Source organism: Neophocaena asiaeorientalis, unplaced genomic scaffold, assembly GCF_003031525.2.
Source record: "Neophocaena asiaeorientalis asiaeorientalis breed wild unplaced genomic scaffold, Neophocaena_asiaeorientalis_V1.1 scaffold1, whole genome shotgun sequence".
NCBI classification, from domain to species: Eukaryota; Metazoa; Chordata; class Mammalia; order Artiodactyla; family Phocoenidae; genus Neophocaena; species Neophocaena asiaeorientalis.
Genome location: NW_020171981.1, coordinates 2295000 through 2300999, shown reverse-complemented (window position 1 = coordinate 2300999; position 6000 = coordinate 2295000). Strand labels below are relative to the sequence as shown.

Here is a 6000-nt window from a genome sequence, read left to right as displayed (position 1 = left end):
GCCGCCGCCGCCGACAACACGGGTTCGGCTCCTCCGAACCGTCTGGCGGACTTGGCACCGGCCCCGGCTCTTCAGTACCCCCGCGGTGCGTGGCAGGCTGCGGCTTCATTATCCTGATTGATTCCTCCTGCTCCCCGACACCGTGGGGGCCCCGGCCAAGGAAGGGGGGTGCCGAGGCCGCATCTGCGGGCCCCTTCCCCGGCCTTTGCGCCCAGTCGCTCCTCGGGCTGCCGGGTGTTCGGTGCCCTGCTGCGGCAGCCCAGGCAGAGCGGGTAGGGAGAGCCGGCCGGCCTTTGCCCCCGGTGGGCGGGGAGGGCCCCAAGGAGGAGCGGAGCAGAGTCCGGCTCTGAACGACGTCCCAAGGGCCCAAGATGCCCTCCCTGGGCCACGAACACCGCCGGCCTCGGGCCTGCCTTCAGCAAAAGTTTTGCCCCTTCCACAGGAGGGTATGGATGGTTTGGGGTGGAGAGGCAGTGATGGACTGAGAAATTCGGTGGAACAAGCCTTGGCAAAATGGGAAATGTGACATCTTTGAGGAGAACTGATCACATGGGCCAAGACAGGGTGGCACATGTCTTATCAGATGCTTCCCTGGGCGCATTAAGTACAGTTCTTAGGGGAAGTAGGGACAGGGTCTGCTCAAACAACACAGGACATGGCAAGGATCTGAGCTCAAAGGAAGGCCAGGGGCCTCTAGAGAACCTGTCCCCACATCTAGAAGTGGTGGTCTGGCCATGAAATCCTGGCCCCCAGGAAACCAAGTGCTGAGGGCAGGCCTCAGTGGAAAGAGCATCTGGGGCCAGACCTGAGATTAGAGGCTCTTCTTAGGTCAGCTACTTGGTTTGTGACTTGGGCAAGTGACTTTACCTTTCTTAGCCGTGGTTTATTCATCTGTCAAATGGGGTTAAGACTCCCCTGACAGTTGTCAATAGCTGAATGGGATAATATGTTGATGGCAGGACCCTGCCTCAATTCTGGCAAGAAAGAGAAAAGGAGATGAGGGGCTGGCTTCCATCCCTGCTGCTCTGCTGGGTGGATCCCTGCTCTCTCCTTGAAGGAGGTAAGTCTCCATATGCTTACATCCCTTTTTAATTGGAGGAAGACCTGGAACCTTCCAGCCAGAGCTGCTTCCTTGTCAGGGTAAAGGGACAAAACTTCTCTCCACCTCATTGGCATGGCATGGACTTAACTTCTACCCTCCTTCCTTCCTTCCTCCCTTCCTTTTTCTTTTCTTTTTTCCATTTGCCAGTTTATTATAAAGATTGCAAAAGAACAGCAGATAGCAGATGAAGAGGTACACAGGGCAAGGTCCAGAAGGGTCCCCATGGAACTGGGGTGCACCACCTTCCCAGCACATGATACATTCACCAGCCCAGAAGCTTATCAAATCTTGTTGTTCAAGAGTTCTCATAGAGCTTAATCTGGCATAGACTTAATTTCTAATTCACATCAGGTTCTCCATGCCTCTCTCCGTGGGGCCTCTCTTCCAACAAGCCATGACAGTCTCCCTCTAGTGCCTGGGCCCTGTCCTTTCCAAGGGCCAAACCTGGACTATTTCTTATATACGCTTAGGCTTTTTGGCTAACTCCAACCTTTAGCTTTCCTCAGCCCTGGGAGAGAGAAAGCTGGTGAAGGATTTGAGGCCAGTTTTTCCAGTGGCAGCGGGGTTTGCTAACCTGATCTGGGCCACTCTGGCAACTCAGTGTCTATCTCTGGGCGTGTTTCCTCACGGGTGAGTTCATTCATTTATTCTTCCAGTCTGTATTTCCTGGGTGACCACACTGGTGCACCCAGCAGGTGGGAGTTTGGGAATAACACAGAGTGGGTGGGAAGAACTTTACTCTGAAGCCACTGATCTGGGGGCAAAACAGACGGACACACATGTCAGCCTCTCTAATACAAGGGTATTTACTTCAGCAGGATCCCCCAGATTATGGAACATCCCACAGTGTCGTGACGCTTCCCCCTTCCTTCCTGAACACAGCAGACTCTTGCCCTGGACTCTTGAGCCAGAAGCTAATTGCTTTCCTATGGGAAAAGGCAGATCCTAGAATTTGAGCCTGGAGCTTTTGTTTATTCTGTTTTGTTGGAATTATCTGTTTCTATAACAATTGTGCGTTACTTTCATATTCAAGGTAAAAACACAATAAAAACATTCCCAATTTGGGAAAAAAGATGTCAGGGAGGGAGGATTTTTTTCCCCTCTGGTCACCAGACGTAGCTAGGCATGCCAGGCTGCCCAGGGCCCTTGATCAATGTGGCCCTGTGAGCAGCTGCCTGAGTCTACCTACTGACCCTGCTTCCTACCTGCTCCTGGCTGGCCTGCTCCATCCTCAGCGTTTATAGGCCTGGGCTCCACTTCCTATTAATACAAACCACGTGAGACCCTTGCTGTGGTGTCTCTAGGCAGAAGAGGGAGCCACAGCCGCCTAGTGGCTACCAGGGAGACTGGCAGGAAGGGGCATCTCCACTAGGCGTCTCCTGGGAAACAGCAAGCTCCCCAGAGCAGGGACACTGGGAAGTAAAATCCTGCCTCTGTGTGTTTGTATGTGTGTTGGGGCCGGAGGTGGAGTTAAGAAACCCTCACCCAACCCCCTCTGCTCTTCACTCTTCAGGGAAAGCATCTCTCCTTACTCCCTCCCCAAACTCCAGCCCCCTCCCCAGAAACATGTGGGTTCTTCTAGACAAGTGACCCAGAAAACACCCCTTCAGACTCGATGCAGGTGGGGAAATCAGGGGACTGAGAGCCAGAGGCCCACGTCCTCGGCTGCCTGCCTCACCCTGTGGCCCCGGTCAGTTGCACCCCCTTTCTGAGTCCTGGGTTCCTCCTCTATAAAATGAGGGCGCTAGGTGAGACTTCCCCATCATTCTTAGCCCCCCGCATTGGAGCTCCTCCACAAGGCCCGAGAATGCAGTGAGGGCATTCTAGGCCATTCTTTCCTGTCTTTGGAGCAGGTACCTGATAGGAGCTAATGATTCCTTGTGTGACCTTGACTGGTCACTTAAACCAGCCTGGGCCCTTCATCGGCACGTTTATTTATTCTAGTATTTGTGGGTGCTTAACGAGAGTAGTCTACCCTGAGACGGTCCAGAAATGGCCCAGATTTTCATGAAAAGGCATCTGAGCCTCCCATGCCGTCCTGCACCAGAGATCAGCTGCATGCTATATTCCTTCCATGATTACCCCCTTGACGTGGAGCTGGAGGGCGCTGGAACCTTCTCCTTCCTTAGTGCCCGAAGTCAGCCAAGGGGAGAAGCCATGGTACCCCCTGGGGAATAGAGGTGGTGGCAGTGTCCCTGCGCCCTTCCCTTCTCTCACACCCACCTGGTTCCCTTTGCCCTCCCATGCTCTTGAGGGACCAAGCCCCCCTCCCAGCCCAGTCTACCCCTCGCCAATAAAAGATGGGATGCCCGGACTGAGGACAGGAGCCCTCTGGAATCCGCAGGCAGAGGTCAGAGATGCTTCAGTAGAAGCAAGTAGCTCTCTCCCAGCTGGATCGCTGCTCCTCCTGGTCTCACTTCGAGAGATCCCCTTCCTCAAGAGACCTTACCTTCCGGGCAGGGAGGGAAGTGCTGACAGAGAACTCCATGTAGGAGATAACTCCCACAACTCTTGAAAGAGACAGAGGAGCTCCAGGAAGGAAGAGGGCTGGGGGCGCTGCAGAGACCCAGGGCCCCAGGCCTCCGTTGGGTGTCCTCTTAGGAGGAGATACTGACTGGCCCTCCTGGCCTGACCTGACCCTGTGGCTTCTCAGCCCTGTGTCTGCCTTGAGGGAGGGGCCGGGGAGTCAGAGGTGGGAGAGAAGAATGGGGCTGGGGGCAGGGGAGCGAGGAGGGGAAGCAGCAGAAGTGGGGAGGAAGGGTGTTGATCTGGGTTCTGACTGTCGCCTTTATTGGGCACCTACTGTGTGCCAGGTGATGGGCTCTGTCCCAGTTTTACCTGGATAGTCTCATCCAGTTCTCACCCTCACAGAAAGCTCTGTGCCACAGAAGGAAACTGAGACTCAGAGGTGTTATGTAACTTGCCCAAGGTCACACAGCTCATCAGCAGTGAAGCCAAGATCCTAGCCCAGGTCTGTCGGCCTCCAGTGGGCTCTCCCTGCTGCCAGAAAGTCCTCCTCCTGGAAAAGCAGGTCTGGGGTTGGGGTTTTCAGTCAGAGCTCATCAGGATCCCCAGAGGCAAATCTATTGTCATCTGCCCTCCTCCGTCTCACCCATCTGCCAGGCAAGTCGCAGGTGAGCCCCCTGCCACGGCCCCTGCCCCAGCCCCAGGTGCTAGCTCAGCTTTGACTGGCTCCCTGCCTCTCCCTGGTGCCCCCAAGGTGGCTCTGAGGTCACCCCACACCCCAATGCCTTCCATTCTGCGCTTCCAGATCTCAGGATGCATAGGAAAAAGGAGGCAGAGAGGGGAGGTCACGTGAAGGTTGGAAGCTGGGGCTCCGGTTTTGGGCACAAGATTGCGGGCCTGCTTATCTCCTTTGATTCAAATGAACCCCTTCCCTAACTCCCACCCCTCACCCCCCAGAGACAGCCAGAGCTTTGCTTAGTGAATGAAATACAAAAGAAGGAGTCAGGGGGTGGGAGCGGCTGGAGAACACTGGAAAGCAAGGGAGAGAGGAGAAGTTGGGCCTCTTCCAAAGAGTTAATGTTCCACAGTATGATCGATTAGGTGTCAGATGTAATTTCAAACCAATACAAGATGAATGGCATAATTTTCCCTCTCTCATTTTAGACAGAATTAAGAATCCATTAGCTAACACAAATTTTTGGCAAGTTTAATAGGAGCTCAAATCTACATTCGGAGGAAAAGCTCCCCAAAGCCTGTTTCAAGCTTTTATTCCTCAGGCTTCTGGCCTCCCACGTCCTCCCAGCCCTCACAGACCCTCTGCTGCTTGTCCCCACTAGCCGTCCTCTCTCCTCCCTTCCCCTAGTCCCCCTATGCGCCCCTCCCCAGCCCAGCCCAAGATGAACTGGCCTGACCTCTCTCACAAAGGCTGGGCCTGCCCACCATTGTCTTCCAGTGGCAATGGGTGGCGGGTGAAGGGGTGGAGGGGCTGGCAGTGGGCCCAGGAAAGGGGGGAGGTTGTTGAATTGGCCCCAGGCTCCAGACAGACCCTAAGGAGAGGGGTGAATCGGGGCTTTGGGGCCTTTTGGGTCTCAGCTACTCCTCAGTTTCACCCCTAGAAAAGTTCTTGTTTTTTTCCTAGACAAAGCATTACCCAGTTCATAAGGGGGGCTCCAACCTCATTCTTCCTCAAGATCTCTTACATAAATTAATCCACACTGTAAACCTGAGACATGGGAAGAATAGCTATCATCCCATTTTATAGATGAGGAAATTGAGGCTCAGGAGTGGGAGGAGGAGGGGTTGATTGGAGTCATCTGGGTCCAAGAGTAGCCCTTGGCTCTGCTACTTGCTCGCTTAACTCGGACCCCAAGGCATTTACCTCTGGGCCTCAATCTCCTCATCTGTAAAATGGAAAGAACATTAGTACCCAGCTCATAGAATTACCCTAAGGGACAGACGAGAAAGCTCTTGATAAAGGAGAGCCTTCGTGACTGTCCATCCAGGTGGAGGTGCCAAGGGTCTACTCTGCAGCAGCCTGTGATTCAGCTCCTGCCTTTAACCTCTGAGCTCACAGCCTAGTGAGGAAGACACACATGTAGACCAAACCTTGCCCTGGAAGGCAAGAGAGGCTAGAATAATAATTATGGCAGCTTACCCTTACTTACCCTGTGCCAAGTGGGAGCAAATTCTTTACACGTAGTAACTCATTTACTCCTCACACCCTTATCACATAGATACTATTATCATTACCCCCCTTTCCAGATCAGGAAACTGAGGCACAGACAGGTGAAGTAACTTGCCTGAGGTCACCCAGCTAGGAAGTGGCAGAACTAGAATTCAAACCCAGGCTGCCTGGTCCTGAAGTACGTGGCTCTTAACCCGTTGCTGAGCAGAGGTCAGGTCAGGGCTGGTGAAGGACCAGAACGCGACTG

General features: G+C 53.9%; 1 protein-coding gene across 1 annotated transcript in view; it reads left to right on the top strand.

Moving 5' to 3' along the window:
* CDK12 (cyclin dependent kinase 12) overlaps positions 1 to 2056 on the top strand; it is a 78160-nt gene extending 76104 nt beyond the window's left edge. Inside the window, exon 19 of the mRNA XM_024746136.1 lies at positions 1918 to 2056. The gene's annotated coding sequence lies outside the window, so the exon portion shown is untranslated. The remainder of the gene's footprint in view (positions 1 to 1917) is intronic.
* Positions 2057 to 6000: the final 3944 nt, after the last annotated feature.